Raw genomic sequence first — 17,086 nt, 5'->3', positions numbered from 1 at the left:
ACACACACACACACACACACACACACACACACACACACACACACACAAAAGGGCAGCTAGGTGGTGCAGTGGATAGAGCTCCAGCCTTGGAATCAGGAGGACCTGAATTTAAATCTGACCTCAGACATTTAACAATTACTAGTTGTGTGACCCTGGGCAAGTCACTTAACTCCAACTGCCTCATCAAAAAAAAAAGGGGGGGGTATGGGGAGACTGCTTACATGTAAATTAGGTAACCCTTAAAAACCAAAACTTTTTGTTATCTTCTGCCTCGATATTTTTTCCTCTTTAAAAATTGTTAGGGCCATGGTAGAGCCTTCCTCTCCCTCCTTGATCACCAATATAAAGGAGAATGAAGGCTTTTTATGGATTCCCCAAGAATTCCACAAGATCAGTGCCTACAGTTGGAGGAGGAGAGGAGCTTTATCTGTATTGACTTAAGACCAGTTCAAATAAAAGTACACACATTAAAGAAAAAAAAAAGAGAGAGAGAAAAAACCAGACAATTAATTACTCACAATACGGGGATTTTGATAATGATGATGATGAACTTCTTTCTTGGACTGTTATAACTTTTTAAACAGGCTCATTATTTGGGTTTTGATGGCTCACAGTGAGTGTAAAGAGCAATAATTTCTATTCCAGCCAGAAACTCTAAAGGTCTTCCCCTCCCTGATTATTTTGTGAAGGCAAAGTAGACCATCTTTTACCTCAATTCTTTCCTAGCCTTTAACTACTGACTGGGTGTTGCCTCAGACAAACTGAGAGCTGGGAAAGACCTTAGCTTAAAAAGGCCAAGGTCTCCCACATGTACAAAAATATGTATAGCAGTTCTTTTTGTGGTGGCCAAGAATTGGAAATTGAGGGGATGCCCATCAAATGGGGAACAGCTGAACAACTTGTGGTATATGAATGTAATGGAATACTGTTGCTTCATAAGAAATGATGAGCAGGGAGACTTCAGGAAAATCTGGAAAGACTTACATGAACTGATGCTGAGTGAAGACAGCAGAACCAGGAGAACATTGTACATAGTAACAGCCACATTGTGTGATGACTTACTTTGATAGATTTAGCTCTTCTCAGCAATGCAAAGATCTAAGACATCTCCAAAAGACTCATGATGGAAAATACTATCTACATCCAGAAAAAGAACTATGGAGTTTGAATGCAGATTGAAGCATACTATTTGCTCTTTTTCTGTTTTTGTTTTTTTCTTTCTCATGGTTTCTCCCATTGGTTCTAATTCTTTATAACATGACTAATGTGAAAATGTTTAATATGAACGTGTATGTAGAGCCTATATCAGATTACACGCCATCGTAGGGAGAGGGGAGGGAGGGGGAGAAAATTTAGAACTCAAAATCTTATGCAAGTGAATGCTGAAAACTAAAAATTAATTAATTAAAAAAAAAAAGGCCAAGGTCTCCCACTGCATCCTGGGCCACTGCCAATCATCCTGACCTATGTCCTGCCACTGGACTCCAATGACTCTGCAGGAGAATGGGGCTCTTTGCACAGCCCTGCCTCACTTAAATCCAATTTACTTGCAAGTCAAGACATCACCCTCCTGATGTCACCGATCCCCTTTGAGAATGAAGGATGAACAACAAGAACTTTTTTTTTTTTTTGCTTAGGCAGTTGGGGTTAAGTGACTTGCCCAGGGTCACACAGCTAGTAAGTGTCAAGTGTTTGGACTAAGGCCGGATTTGAACTCAGGTCCTCCTGACTTCAGGGCCGGTGCTCTATTCACTGTGACACCTAGCTGCCCCTGAACAACAAGAACTTTAAACAAAAAACACTAATGGAGAAAAAATGAGAGAAACTAAAATCTGAAAATGGCCACAAAGAAGAATACTTAAAGTTCGAAGTCCTAACAAAAGGATGGCCTTGGATGACAAGCTCCATCAGGGAGACTTAGAGAGATCAGTGAAGGAATCTCCGGCAAGATCTGAATAGATTACTGAGGAAGCTCATTCTCATACGAGTCACAGGCAAAGAAAAGCCCTATCAAAGTTATGATACAACAGATGAGGTCATTTACAGAAAACTGAGGGAAACAAATGCGAAGTAAGCCTGAATAAGATTCCAAGGGTAAATGTCATTTCAGCTAAGGGAGGGGGAAGATGATAAAAATTTTGCCCTAGGAAAAAAAAGAAAAGCTAAAGAAAACAAAAAGAAAGGCACTAAGGTCAGACCCAGCCCTGGTGGGGAAGAAATAGAAGAAAGCTTGTAAGAGCAAACTTCATGTTTTGGTAACTCTAGGAGTCTCTGATCCAGCACCTGTCAAATCAAAGTCAGCACCAAGAGGCCTGTCTGTCTTCAGAGCTTGTTAGGAAGCCATTACAAACACTCATCCTTTTAGGTGGAAAGAGAGAGGCTCACATGGGGCCTACCAAACTCATCAGGAAACAGCAGCAACAAATCCCTTAGAGGGGGTTCAGTGAAGTCTCCCTGTCACAGTCTGTGATTTGGCCTCTCCAGACTTGCACAAACTAAATCTCTGCATTCAAGTTCTAACAGTACTAGAAAATGATGGGAAAGAGAACTTTTATTAAAAGAATTATAATTTTTCAAAAAATGTTATTTGAAAAGGGTGCTAATAATCTACTGAAATTCTTTTAAATTTCAAGGAAAAAAATAAAAAATCCTCATGTGATAGATTCTTTTGAAAATTTAAGGATGGTACCAATCTAGTCAAGACTCCAAAGAGAGGTAAAGAACTGTCCTCTAATTCCCTTTCCTCCTAAAAAGCACATACTCTATTTCATTTTAGTATAATACGCCAGTTGATGTCAGTTTAGCAAGTCCTAAATATATGATATAATGTTCTTATAGTTGTTAATTGATAAACATTAAGCATCCACTCTGTGCTGACCATTGTGCTAACGTGCTGGGGATAGAAAAGGAAGCACAAGACAGTTTCTGTTCAAGGTGCTCACAACCTAATGGGGGAAGCCAAGATGAAAACAACTATCTACAAACAAGCTATCTATAGGATAAATCACAGGATTTTGGCTGGGACTTGAAGGAAGCTAGAAGATGGAGATGAGACGAGAAGGCATTCCAGGCGTTGGGGAATATCAGGGAAAATGCCTGGAGCTGGCAGATGAAGTGTTTTGTTTAAGGAACAGTAAGGAGGCCAGTATTACTGGATTGAAGAAGACATAGGTTATATGGGATAAGAAGACTAGAAGGGGGGAGGGGAGACTGGAAGAGGTGGTGTCAGGTTATGAAGAACTTTAAATGCCCGACAGATTTTTTTATCTGATCCTGGAGGCCATAAGGAGATACTGGAATTTACTGAATAAGGGAGTGATTTGCTCAGACCTTTGCTTTAGAAGATCACTTCAACAGTGGAGAGGAGGATAGACTAGAGTGGAGAGAGATCTGAGGCAGACAGACTCACTAGCAGGCTGCCGCAAGTCTGAGTATAAGGCTGTGGTGACGGCTGCACCAGGGTAGTGACAGTGACAGAGGAGGGAAGATATGTGCGAGATGTTACAAAGGTAAAACCGAGAGGCTTTGGCAACATGTGGGATATGAGAAGAGTGCCAGAGAGTAAGGAGTTGAGGATGACTTGTAGATTTCAAGCCTGTAATGACTGGGAGGATGGTGATATCCTGAAGAGTAACAGGGAAGTTAGGAAAAGAGAAGGGTTTGGGGTGAAAGGAGATGAGGTCAGTATGGGATATGCTGAATTCAAGTTATCTATGTAACATCAAGTTTGGTATGTCCAATAAGTGAGATATGAGGTTAGCAGAAAGGTTAGGGTTGAATAACATTTGATCTATTTAACATAGCTAGCATACTGGCCTTAATCAGCACAAAGATGGATTCAGATCCATGGGAGCTGATGAGATCATCAAGTGAAATAGTATAGAGGGAGAAGAGAAGAGAGCCCAGGATAGAAGCTTGGGGGACACCCACCCACAGTAAATGGGTAGGAGCTGGATGAAGATCTAGCAAAGGAGATTGAGAAGGAGCAGTCAGACAGGTAGGAGGAGGACTGGGAGAGAGCAGAGTCCTGAAAACCTAGAAAGAAAAGAGAGTAATGGACAGAAGAGGGTAATGGACAGTGTCAAAAGCTGCAGAGAAGTCAAGAAGGATGAGAACTGAGAAAAGGTCACTGGACTCAGCAACTAAGAGATCTTTAGTAACTTCAGAGGTTGAGTGACTTGTAGCCAGTTATGGTTTAATCAGATTCGTGTCAACCTAGCTTTGTGGAGTTTATTTTTTGTGAATAATTTTGTGAAAATTACTCTTATACTTTCCTAAATTCAAGCGACACTTATCTTATAAAACCTAATTAAGCTAAACTGTAGGTTTTATTGTAAAGATAGTTCATATTTTAATTAGCAAGATATTTTTCTTATGTGAAATTTTAATTGTTTTCTAATTTCAAGTAGTTGCTAGATTGTGACTTATTGCTCATATTTAGAAATTGTGTATACAATGTACAATTAATTTTCATTACATTTTTATGAAGTTTCAGTATTGTCAGGCCCCCTTCCCCCTTTAAAGAAAAGATTAATAGCTATGAACATTTTGCCAAAAAAAAAAAGAAAAAAAAAGAAATGAAGGAAATTATCAGAAACTATTTTGTCCAATTACATGCTAATAAAAATGACAACTTAAGTGAAATGGATGAACATTTATAAAATAGAAAATGTCCAAACTAACAGAACAAGAAACAAGAAAGTTAAATGACTAAATCTCAGAAAAATAAATTGAATGAGACGTAACTGAACTCCCAAAGGAAAAAAAAAAATCCCAAGACCAGATGGATTTACAAATGAATGCTATAAAACAGTCTAAGAACAATTAATTGCAATATTACACAAACTGTTAGCAAAAACAGAAAAAGGAGAGATCCTACCCAATTTGTTCTATGATACATGCATGGTCTTGGTAGCTAAACACAGAGAAAAACAAAACAGAGAAAACTATAAGCCAATATCCTCAAAGAGTATCAATGCAAAAATGTTAAAGTATTAATAGCAAAGAGGTTACTGCAACATATCAAAAACACATACACTATGACCAGGTGGGATTTATAACCGTAACATATCATTAGTTCAACATCAGGAAAATTATCAACAAAACAGACAGTATAACAAGAACAATGAAAATTACACAAGTATATCAACAGATACAGAAAAGGCTTTTGACAAAATACAACATCTAGTTCTGATAAAAAAAAAAACACTCCAAAGCATACAAATAAAGGGCCTTTCTTTAAACTCCATCTATCCAAAACCAAAGCCAGAATCATATGTAATGAGGATAAACTAGAGACCTTTCCAATAAGATCAGGGGTAAATAACGCAAGGATGTCTATTATCACCATTACTGTTTGATATAGTGCTAGAAATTCTAGGTATAGCAATAAAACAAGAAAAACAAATTGAAGGAATAAGCAAATGTAAAAAAGAAAGAAAACTATTGGTCTGTGCAGATGATACAGTGGTTTATTTAGAGAGCCCCAGAGAGTAACCTAAAAAAATGGAAATAATTAGTACTTCCAGCAAGGCTGCAGGACATAAAATAAATCCACATTAATCATCAACATTTCTTTAAATTACCAACAAAAAAAAACCAGCAGCAAGAGATAGAAAGAGAAATTCCGTTCAAAATAAGGTAAAGGAAAGGAGGGCATATTTAAGAAGCGTCTACTATGTGCCAGGCACTGTGCTAAACACCTTACAACTATGATTTCATTCGACCTCACAACCACCTTGTAAGGTAGATGCCATTTTATAGACGAGGAATCCAAGGCAGATATTAGATGACTTGCCCAGGGTCACACAAGCTATGACATGTCTGATGCTGGATTTGAACTCAGGTCTTCCTGGTTCCGGACCCATCGTTCTATCCACTGTACCACCTAGCTGTCTCAGTAAGTACAGAATGTCTAAGAAACATGAGTCTACCTACAAAGATGCATATATAGGAACTATATATATGACTACAACTACAAAACATTCTTTATAGAAATAAAAAACTGGAAAAACATTTATTGTGTTTTATGAGTTCTGATTTGGATATGTTGAGTTTGAGATGCCTATGGGACAGAGATGTAGAAATGTAGGTCTGGACCTCTGTAGAGAGACTGGGGTTACAGAAATAGATTTGCAATTTATTTCTTTAGACACGATACTTGGGAAGTAGCATGGTACAATAAAAAGGGTACTGGCTTTGGGTTCAAAAGACGTGGGTTCAAATCCCACCTCTGATACTTACTACCTATGTGTCCTCAAGCAATTTACATAAACCTGTCTAGATGTCAGTTTCTTCGCCTGTAAAATGAAGAAGATGGACTAGATGCCCTTTAAGGTCACTTCCAGCTCTAGATCTAAGATCCTATGTGTGACCCTGGATGCTAATTATCTCCTCCCAGGGCCTCAGTTCCTTCCTTTTGTATTATGAGGGGAAGATGGAGTAGGACTATGTCCAACCTTCTAGGTCCTTGAGTGCGGCCTTTTGACTGAGTTCAAGTTTTACCGAACAAATCCTTTTATTAAGGGGATTTGTTCTGTGAAGTCTGGATTCAGTGAAAGGGTCACACTTGAGGACCTAGAGGGCCACATGTGGCCTCGAGGTGGCAGGTTCCCCACCCCTGGCCTAGATCATCTCTAAGGTCCCTTATCATGTCCATCATAAAATTCCCATCCTCTTTCCACCTCCTTCTGAAAGACTATTTAATAACTCATCTCCCCAGTTATAGGAATGACTCCCCTCATCAGCTGTAACCAGATATATTTTAACTTGTTTTCTAACAAGCTTTAAAATGATAAAGAGCACCATTTAGTGATCTTTATTTAAGATATTGATCCTAAAAGAACATTAAACCTAGGTTTCATTTTCTAAATTCTAGATCAATTAAATCCAATCAAATAAACATTTAGTAATAGCCTGAAATGTGCCAGGCCCTTTTATGGGGATGCAAAGATGAAATATTACACAGTCCATGCACATTCTACTGGGAGCAGAGGTATGATGTCTTCACAGATAACTGTAACAAAAAGTAAACAGTGATCAGGGTAAAGGAGAAAGATACTGTCTAAGTGCTTTGTGAAAAACTGAGTAGAGAAAGAACATTTTTAGCTGGGAGGGATCAGGGAAGGTTACATAGGCAAGCTTTGAAGGACCAGAAGGAATCTGAAAAGCAGAGATGAGAAAGGTCCATGTTTTGGAAGAGAAGATACCTGAAGCCCCAGGAGCTGAACTGGTCATCAAGAGAATGAATGTGGAGGGAGAAAAGAAGAGGCCCTAGGGCAGAACAGGCCCTAGATCAAGCTGCCTTTTCCTACATGGTTTTCTAGACTTTCAGAAAGTCACCAATTTCACTGTCTTCATTGCTTTTCTTTTTGCCTTCTGAAACAGCCTCCTGGGTACCACTGAGAGAGTACTAGGGGAGGGGGAGGCAAGATGGCAGAATAATAGAAAGAAGTAAAGCAAATGCTGCCCTCAAAATTCCTTCTAACAGATCTAGAAAATGGACCAAAGCCTGATGGGAAAATCCAAGAAAAAGTCAGAATGACTGGGGTATTTGTCCCACTGTGGTCATCAAGAGAGGGAGACAGAGAGATCCTTTGTCACTGAGGCCAGAGTCTGGCCAGGAGTGTGGTATGAAGCACCCCAGCCCCAAAAGTGACTGGGCACCAGACCTAAGCGGTGAGTCCAGACCCACATTGGGGCACCATGAGCAGGGCATGGGAACAGGTATCAACTGGTAGCTTTATCCCCCACTCCCCAGGTCTGGGTCACAGATCCAAGGCAGACTGAGAAGGGGACCTGCCCCCTGGGTGGTGTTCCAGGATAAGAAGCAGTCACAGAAGCAAGCAGCAGTGGGGTGGCTTGGACCCCAGGACTGGAAGTGGAATCTCAGTTCCAGTCCCCAGCCTGGGCTGAAGCCTGCAGAGGAATAATGCGGGTAGGAATCCCAGGCCAAGGGGACAGAAACCTCAAGTTCTAGCCCTCTGAACCAACAGAGCTCCCCAGTTGGTGTAATGCTGGTGAAATGGTGTAAAGGTGAGTTCAGAAGCAGTCTACTATTGCTCAGACTGAACGGGCAACAGGAATTTGCAGAGCTCAGACCAGAGAGGGAACAATCAGACCACTTTGGGAGCACTGGAAGCTTGTAGGTCCTCAGCCTGTCCCCAAGATCCTAGAATAACATAGCACTCAATAGCCCAAGAAAGCAGGAACAGGACCAACCCAGACCTTCCCTTCAGAAGCACACAGAGAGTAGCCCTCAAAGTCCAAAGTCAGGAAGTAGGATGGGAAGAATAAACAAACAAAAAAAGAATCCCACCATATCAGGTTATTATGGTTACAGGGATGCTTAAGACCCAAACGCAGAAGAAGGCAACTCCAAAACATCCAGAAGCAAAGCCTCGAATAAAAACCACAGCTTGGGCACAAATTTAACTGGAAATCCTAGAAGAGATGAAAGAAGAACTTAAAATGTTTTTATAAATGAAATGAGAGTATTTAGTGAAAGAACTGGAAGGACTGAAAATCAGAATGAACCAAACATAAGCCAATGATGCCATGAGGCAACAAAAAATATTAAAACAAAGTAAAAAAAAAAAATTAAAAAGTGGAAGTATAAGGTATCTTCAAGCAAAAACAACTCACCTGGAAAACAAACTGAAAAAAAAAAATTAAGAATCATTGGACTACCTGAACACCATAACCAAAACAAGAGCCCCCAGACAGCTTATTTCAAAAAAAAAAATCTTAAAACTGCCTACATCTCTTAGAACCAGAGAGCCAAGGAGAAATAGAAAAAAATCCTTCTAAAAGAAAGTCCTAAATGAAAACTCCTAGGAACATCCTAACCAGGTCATAGCTATGATGTCATGAGCTTCCAAGTCGAAGGAAAACTACTTCAAGCAGTTGGAAATTGAGAATCCAAGTATCAAGAGACCGCAGAAGGAATCACACATGATTTAAAGGAGCAGAAGAACTTGGAACGCAATCTTTCAGAAGGCAAAGATATAAGCTTATAGCCAAGAATAACTTAGCCAGGAAAACGGAGTATAGTCCCACAGGGGAAAAAATGAAACTCTCATGAAATAGAGGATTTCCAAGCATTCCTGATGAAAAGACCAGAGCTGTGCCGAACTCTGAAATTCAAACAGAGGAGTTAAGAGAAACATAAAAAGGGAAATATGAATGAACAATCATAAGGGCCTAAACAAAGATACACTACTTATATTCAAATACTGGGACCTCTGAGACCTATACTCATCAGGAGCCACAGAGGAAGTCTAATTAGACAGAAGGCCTGGAGGTGGTTTTGTCATTTTAAAATTTTTTCTAAATTAATTTATTTTTAATTTATGGGATAAAACAAGCATTTCCATAACATAGTTTAATTTTAAAAAAAAGATGATTGCACATGAAACTGTAAATCTATTATATACAACTTGCTTTTCCTTTTAAATATGTAATAAAGTTATCATGTAAATTTCTGTCCATCCCCCCCCAATTATGTCTTAATGGCATTAAAGGAAAGAAAATTCAGAGGAAGAAGAATACACTGTGGGGGGAAGAGGGGAAGGAAAAAGGTTAGGGAAAATGATGTCATATAATCAGGGTGTACAAGTAGACATCTATATAAGCAAGGAGAAAGGGATGGGAGGAGCAGCTGATCATTGAACCTAGCTGTCACATGAACTAGTTTGAAGTCTCACACACACACACACACACACTCACACACTCTCTCTCTCTCTTTCTCTCATACAGAAATACATTTCACTCAACATATTTTTCTTTTCTTTGGAGACGGTAAATGCAGAAATCTGATCTGCTTAACTATACATGTTTAACAGAGGTTTTGTTTTTGTTTTTTTTCATTCTCAATTAGGGGAAGGGGGGGAGAGTTGAGGTGAAGTTTTGCTGATTTAAAAAAAAAGAGCCCACGATCTAGAGTCAGTGGACTGTGGCTAAATAAAATCTCACCTTTAGTCCTTACCACCTGTGTGCCATTCAACAACTGTCTTCCCTGTCTGGTTTTTCATTTTCCTCATCTGTAAAATAAAGGTTAGACTAGATGGCTTCTAAGGTCCCTTTGAGCTTCCCCCTTTTCCTCAACATACTTCCAATCAGTTCAATATAACACATGGGTATTGGGTATGGAACAGCCTTTATTTCACCCAACTCAGGAAAATTTCTAAGATGTAAAATACAAAGAGGAGCCCACAGACAAAAATAGAACTATAAAGTCAGGTCAAGACGTTAATAAGCATTTACTAAGTGCCTAACGTGCCAGTCACAGTGCTAAGCACGGAGGATACAAAGAAATACAAACAGCAGTCCCTGTTCTAAGGTGTTCACCACCTAATGGGGCAAACAACATACAAACAACTATGTACAAACTAGATATATATATTCAATAGAGGGAAGGCACTGGCAGTAAGGGTGAATTGGGAAAGGCTTTTTGCAGAAAGTTACTGGGACTTGTAGGAAGCTAGGGAATGGCCCGGGGAGGATGGGGGGGGTTGGGGGGAGGATGGGAGGGAGAGAGTTCCAGGCCTGGGGCAGTCAGAAAAAGTACCTGGAGTTAGAGAATGGAAAATCTTATTAAGGAAAAAACAAGGAATCCAGTGTCACTAGACTGCAGAGAATGGAGAAGGAATAAGGCATAAGAAGACTGGAGAGACAGCAAAGGGCCAAGTTATAAAAAGTTTTAAGAGCTGGAGAGGTTCTGGTAGCAGCAACTGACCAGGAAGAACCAGTGGGTGGGTATGTGGGTCCTTCAGCAGCAAGGAGCTGGCTTCTGAGCTATATGTAAGTAAGGACCCACCCAGCACTTTCTCCTGCCTCCCACGTGCTGGGGTGCTGCCACCTCCCACTCTGGAGTCCATGGAAGTGATGGACAGGCCCCTCGACCAGGCTATCAGCAGAAAAACAGATCAGTTATTAACACAGGGAAATATGAAGAGGCTATTTACTGTCACGAAAAGGCAGCCACATATGTTTCTGAAGCCATGAAGCTGATACAATCTGAGTAGGTTCAATTACCACTGGAATTCCAAAAGAAGAGCCATATGAAACTTACCTAGTAGAGGCAGAAAAGGGCAAAGCAAGAAGAAAGGTGAAAAGCCCAGCAGAATCCTCCTCACCAGCGGACATCTTCAGAAGGTGGGTCAGATGGCCAAAGTGTGCCTGTGTCTCAGAAATTTGGTTTTGCCCCCAAGAAGCCCTTGCCAGAAATGCCAAGATTCTTTGACAAGGATTCAGACACTCCATTTCTTCTCCTTCAGAAGAGGAAAGAGCCAAAAGAACCATTTCCTGGAGGCAAAGCCCCCACAGACAACAAAACAATAGGAAAGCAGGTGATCAAGATTTCGATCAGAAGCAACAGGCAGAGCTTCTTGTGGCCAACGATGAAAGGTTAAAGACAGAAAATTTCAGCCAGTCAAATCTGAAAAGACCAACCCCCCCTCAAAAACTCCACTAGAGAAGCAATTTGACATAGATGCTGACTTTCAAGAAAAGTATGAATGATGGAGCCTGCTGCCACCTTCAGAGGCTGCTCCAACCTCCTAAACCTGCCAGAAGTTTGCAGCAAATAAGGGAAAGCCAAGGACATTCTCCAACCTTCTCTCTTTGGTCTTGCCATCCCCAAGGCTTGCTTTTCTGGAGCTTCCCAAGGATGTTCTGAAGCATTTATGGATAACTAAATGGAAGGTCACAAGGGGTTAAGAGGTGGTAAAGGAGAGGAAGTTATACAATTAGTACAGGAAAAAGGGAAAACTAGGAAGCTAGGGATGATCTTCATGGAGTATCACCTGATGGATACTGTTGGAGAAGAGGCATGGCAGTGGCTTAGAGGACTTGAAGGAAGCTAGGGAATGTGTGTGTGTGTGGGGGGAGATCGGAGGGAGAGAGTTCCAGGCCTAGGGGAATCAGAAAAAGTACCTGGAGTTAAGAGAATGGAACATTTTATTAAAGAAATAGCAAGGAATCCACTGCCCCTAGATTGCACAGAATGCACAGTAACTGACCAGAGCTGAGGATGTTGGAGGTGGCAAATGCTAACCACCTGGAGGGTCTGTTTCTCTTGATTCAAACCAAATAGTAACTGGGAATAACTGTTTCAAGCAGCAGTTATTTTTCCTTTTCCTAACTTCAAGATTATGTTATTTAATTAATTTGTAATGCCATAAAGAATAATGCAAAATCTAATTACTACAGGAGCCCAAGGGTGGATCTGTATGATGTATTGACTGCATGCATTTTGTTATGCACAGTTTATTAATTCAAATAAGGCATACCAGTTACATGCCTTCCAAGATGAGCCTATATGTGTACCACCTTGCACTACTCCTAACATGGTGATAATCTCAGGACTATCAGGAGAAATATGTTTTAATTTCCACTTTAAGAAGGAAGGAACCTGATTATCATGAGTGGAAATAATGCAAGTTGGCAGTATTTGATCACAAGAAATCAATAAAATAGTTTATTATAAAAAGGCCAGAGGATTTTATATTTGATTTTGAAGGTATATGGGAGCTAGTGGAATTCATTGAATAAGGGAGTGATATGGTCAGACCTGTACTCAAGAAGATCACTTTGACAGTAGGGTGGAGGATGGACTGGAGTGGGGAGAAACTTGAGGCAGAGAAATCAATCAGCAGGCTACTAAAATAATCCAGGTATGAGCTAATGAGGGCGTGAACCAGGGTAGTGACACAATCTGAAAGAAGAGAGCATATAAAAGATGTTATGAAGATAGAAATGACAGGACTTAGCAACAGATTAGATGGGGTGTGAGAAAGTTTCAAGGGTGACACCCAGGTTGCAAGTCTCGGTGACTGAAGGATGGGGGCACCCTCAACAGTAATAAGGAAGTTAGGAAGAGGAGAGGTTTTGGATAGAAAGATGACGAGCAGAGTTCTGGACTTGAGTTTAAGATGTCCAGGAGGTAGAGATGCAAGACTGGGGGTGAAGTGAGAGGTTAGGGCTAGATAAATACATCTGAAAATCACCAGCAGAGAGAAGATAATTGAACCCATGGAAGTTGAAGAGATCACCAAGTGAAATTGTATAGAGGGAGAAGAGAAAAGGGCCCAGGACAGAACCCTGAAGGATACCCACAGTTAGCCAATGCAGGCTGAATGCAAACAGGGCAAAGAAGACTGAAGAGACAGGTAGGATGAAACCAGGAGACAGAAGTGTCACAGAAACCTAGAGAGAAAAGAATATCACTGAGAAAAAGGTGATGGATGAAGACCATTAGATTTGGCTATTAAGGAGGTGAAAGGCAAAGAAATAAGCATTCATACAGCACCTATTATCATGTAGCAGAAACTGTGCTAAGTGCTTTACAAATATCTCATTTGATTCTCAGAACTACCCGGGTGAGTTAGGTGATGTTGATATCCCCATTTTACAGTAGAGAAACTGAAGCAGAGGTTAAGTGACTTGCCCAAGGTTATGCGGCTAGTAAATGTCTGAGGCCAGATTTAAATTTAGATCTTCCTGACTCCAGGCCCAGGGCTCTATCCACTTTGTCTCCTAGTAACCAATCTATTAAGAGATCCTCAGTAACTTTAAAGAGAGAAGTTTCACTTGAATGATGAGATTGGACACCAGACTGCAGAGTTAGGAAGACAGCGAGAGGAAAGGAAGGAGGCAATGATTGTAGATCAAATTCTCAATAAGTTTAACCACAAAAAGGAGGCAAGATGACTAGTGTGGATAGGTCTATCAAGTAAAGGTTTTGGGTTTTTGTTTTTTTTTTAGGCACTATTTTTCTTTTTTTAATGCAAGAAAAAAAATCTTCATTTTTTCAGGTTTTCCACATGTAAGTATAAGACCCTTTTAATAAGAGATGAGCACCCCCCCATAGCAGTCTCCACCCACACTTAACTCTTATGGAAGGAGGTTCAGTTGGAGGTAACAATGCCACCATTTTCTGGAGGCTCTAGACCTGGCAGAAGGCAGGCATCTACAGAGGACAAGCGGCTGGGCAGGGCCCAGCTTGTCCTTCCTGAGCAGTGTCCCGGGAGCTCAGGGCCACTGTGAGAAGTAAAGGTTTTTTGAGGATGGCTGAGATATGGGCATTTTTGTAGGCAACAGAGAAGTAGACAGTAGACAGGAAGAGATTGAAGGTTATCAAGGGAGTGGGGATGATAGAAGGTGCACCCTGCTGGAGAAGACAGAATGGAATGGGATCACTTGTGAATGTAGAGGGTTTTGTCTTGGCAAGAAAGACCACGTCTTTATTTGAGACTGGGGTGAAGGAGTAGATTGTTACCAAAGGCATCTGAGTGACGTAAGAGGAGAAGTAGGATGAAATAGGAAGGAGCAAATGGATTCAATTTTTTCAGTGAAATATAAGGCAAGGTTCACTGCTGAGAGAGAAAGTAAAGACATTGTCCTAGCTTCCTTCTCTCACTGGATCTGCACTTTCCAAGGAACTAACAGAAAAAGCAAGGCAAGGCAAGAAGAATGGCTAGCTCTTCCTACGTTCCTGGCACTGCGCTAAGTGCTTAGAAATATAAACACAAACACAAACACAAACACAAACACAAACAAAAAGACAGACAGTCCCTCCCCTCAAGGTGCAAGGGAGTCGGGAGATGGGGAGAGCAAGGTGAGGTAGTCCTGGAGACTCTGAAGCACAGCCAGGAGGAGACAAGCAGAGTTGGCAGGGTTCAGATTTACACAAAAGTAAACCAAATGGTAAAAGTTAAGTAACTAACCAAATTAATCATGAGGCACCTTTTCCTGAATCCCCTACCTGCAGTGGACTTTTTAAACAAATCTTCCTTCCCCTTTAGCCCCCCATGTCCAAAAAGTTGCCAGGGCTTATTCTACCTCCAAAACATCTCTCCCAACAGACCCCTTCTTGGCCCTCCCAGACACCCCACCCTAGTTCATCATCATCATCCCTTCTCAACACCAAACTACAGCAATCATCTCCTAAACGGTCTATACTGCCAGTCTGTACTTTCCTGAATCCACGCCGTACACCTCTGGAAAATCATACTCCTAAAATAAAGGTTTAGGCATGTCACTCCCCCTCTCAAGTCTTTGGTGACCTCCTATGGCAATCCTCTCAGTCTGATATATGTAAGAGCCTATTGAGCAAATTACTAGAATATACTCTCTCTTCCCTGCTCATCACATTCCTTCTCTTCCTCAGAGGCTCACCTCCCCCAGTGCAACCTTTCCTGAACCTTCCCAGCTGAAAATGTTTTCTTCTTCCTCAGTTTTCCTGGAGTCCTTGGACAAGAGCATTCTCTTCTGCCCCCCTCATTCCCCATCTTATATCACTTTGGTCTGTATAAATGACCTACCCCTTCAGCCAAGAGGAATACAACCTCCTTGAGGTGTCACCGCTGATCTTGCTGTCCCCAGCACCAAGCACAGCATCTGGGACCTAAGAGACGCTCAAAGTTTTGTTCACTTGAATTGTACTGCACACACCTGTGATACAGAAAAAAAACACACACACACAGTGACACGGCCTGAAAGGCATTTTAGTTGCAGTACCGCAGATATGTACCAGAGCGCTTTTAGGAACTTGAAATACAGGTAAGTTGGGACAAGAAACCTGCAGGAGGACCTGGGGCGCCTCCTTTTAGACGCGCGCCTGAGCGCGCAGACAAGTAAACAGAAATGGAGGCGGCGCACAGTGTCGGCGTCACCAGCGCGCCCGCGGCGCAGCCGTGACGTCACCAGCGCGCCGGCCCAACCTCAGCAGCAGCCCGGCGAAGGAGGAGGGGAGAGACGCGCGCAGAGAGGGGTGCGGGGCGGTGAAACTTTCCGGAAGCCCCCGATCTAGTGATTTTGAGATTTGGGGGCGAAATCGAGCGGTTTTGAGGGGGAAGCCTCGATCCGCGGGCCCGGGGCTGGTCGGAGGGAAGCAAGTTGGAGGAGGGGTGGACTCGGACCGATACTGACTCGAGGTTTATTTGGCCTTGACCTTCCTCTTTGGGGGCGGCGGGGCACAGCGGGGAGAGGACTAGGTGCCAGAAAGGCGTGGGTTCAAGCCCTTCCTCCCACACAGAATGGCCAAGTCATTTAACCTTTTCAGTGCTCCGGCTTACTTTTAAACCAGGGGCTCACAACCTTTTCTGTGTCTGGCAGGAGGGTGAAGCCTATAGCCTCCTTTCACAGAATGTTTTTAAATACAATACAAAGGATTACAAAACAGAGAATAAAATACACAGGATTACGAAGGAGGCCAATTATATTGGAAAATAATTGTCACAATATTTTTTAAAAGGCAAGTTCATGTATACCAGGTTAAGAACCCTTGATCTAAGAAGATACTGACCTGCATTGGCAGAAGTTTTCCCACCTCTTTTTGAAATCACAGGTCCAGTTCCTGGGTTTCTTGTCAGTGGTGTCTTGAAGTGCTGCAAACCACAGTTAGATGTTTGGTGATTCGCTCATTGTAAATAAAAGTTTTCAGTTTTCATAAGTGGGGGAAAAAACCCGTAATAATCACGGGAAGAAAAGATTGGACAAAAAATCCTAATGAGGAGTGGTGATAGAAAGGGGGGGGAAAAGTTGTAGGGTCCTTTAAACTAAAGACTCTTATAAAAGGTCAGCAAGCCATAATGATTATTTATATTCATCTTCAAAATGAATTTTCCTTTAAATATTTGGCAAAAAAACAAAAAAGGGAAGTGAAGATAGTAATTTTCTGAAGAATAAGGCAACTGAGACCAGGGATTCTTAATCTTAGAATATAGATCATTGGATCCATGGACAGATCTAAGGGGGCTAGTGATCTTGATTTTTAATATTTTGACAATAATTTCCTTTTTGAAAAATTAAATACCAGAAGTTCATTTAAAAAAATAATGTGGGAAATGTGAACATGTAAAGTTTCTGTTAAGCTATGGCTCAGCAGCAGTGTGTGAAGGGGAGACAAACCATTTCCTTTCCTTAGTTAGCCAAGTGCCATTTTACCATCAGCAGAAAAGTAAAAAGGTGTGTTACACCTACATGGTTAATTTATGAAATAGATCTACCTTTGGTCTGTTCTACAAAGTACCTCATTTAATGAGGTAGTTGTTGACAGTCAAGAAGTTATTTGAAATTAAATTTA

At 41.3% G+C, this 17,086-nt stretch overlaps 1 long non-coding RNA gene across 1 annotated transcript in view; it reads right to left on the bottom strand.

Annotated features, from left to right (window-relative positions):
- LOC114024656 overlaps positions 1-15,612 on the bottom strand; it is a 17,234-nt gene extending 1,622 nt beyond the window's left edge. Inside the window, exons 1-2 of the long non-coding RNA XR_003566937.1 lie at positions 15,324-15,612; positions 9,973-10,040 (exon numbers count right to left, since the gene is read on the bottom strand). This is a non-coding gene — a long non-coding RNA (uncharacterized LOC114024656). The remainder of the gene's footprint in view (positions 1-9,972; positions 10,041-15,323) is intronic.
- Between the last annotated feature and the right edge of the window lie 1,474 nt (positions 15,613-17,086).

The sequence above is a fragment of the Vombatus ursinus genome, unplaced genomic scaffold (genome assembly GCF_900497805.2).
Source record: "Vombatus ursinus unplaced genomic scaffold, bare-nosed wombat genome assembly UNPS02004573.1, whole genome shotgun sequence".
Taxonomy (NCBI): domain Eukaryota; kingdom Metazoa; phylum Chordata; class Mammalia; order Diprotodontia; family Vombatidae; genus Vombatus; species Vombatus ursinus.
Note: the sequence above shows the minus strand (reverse complement) of the source record. Positions and strands in the feature narration are given on the sequence as shown.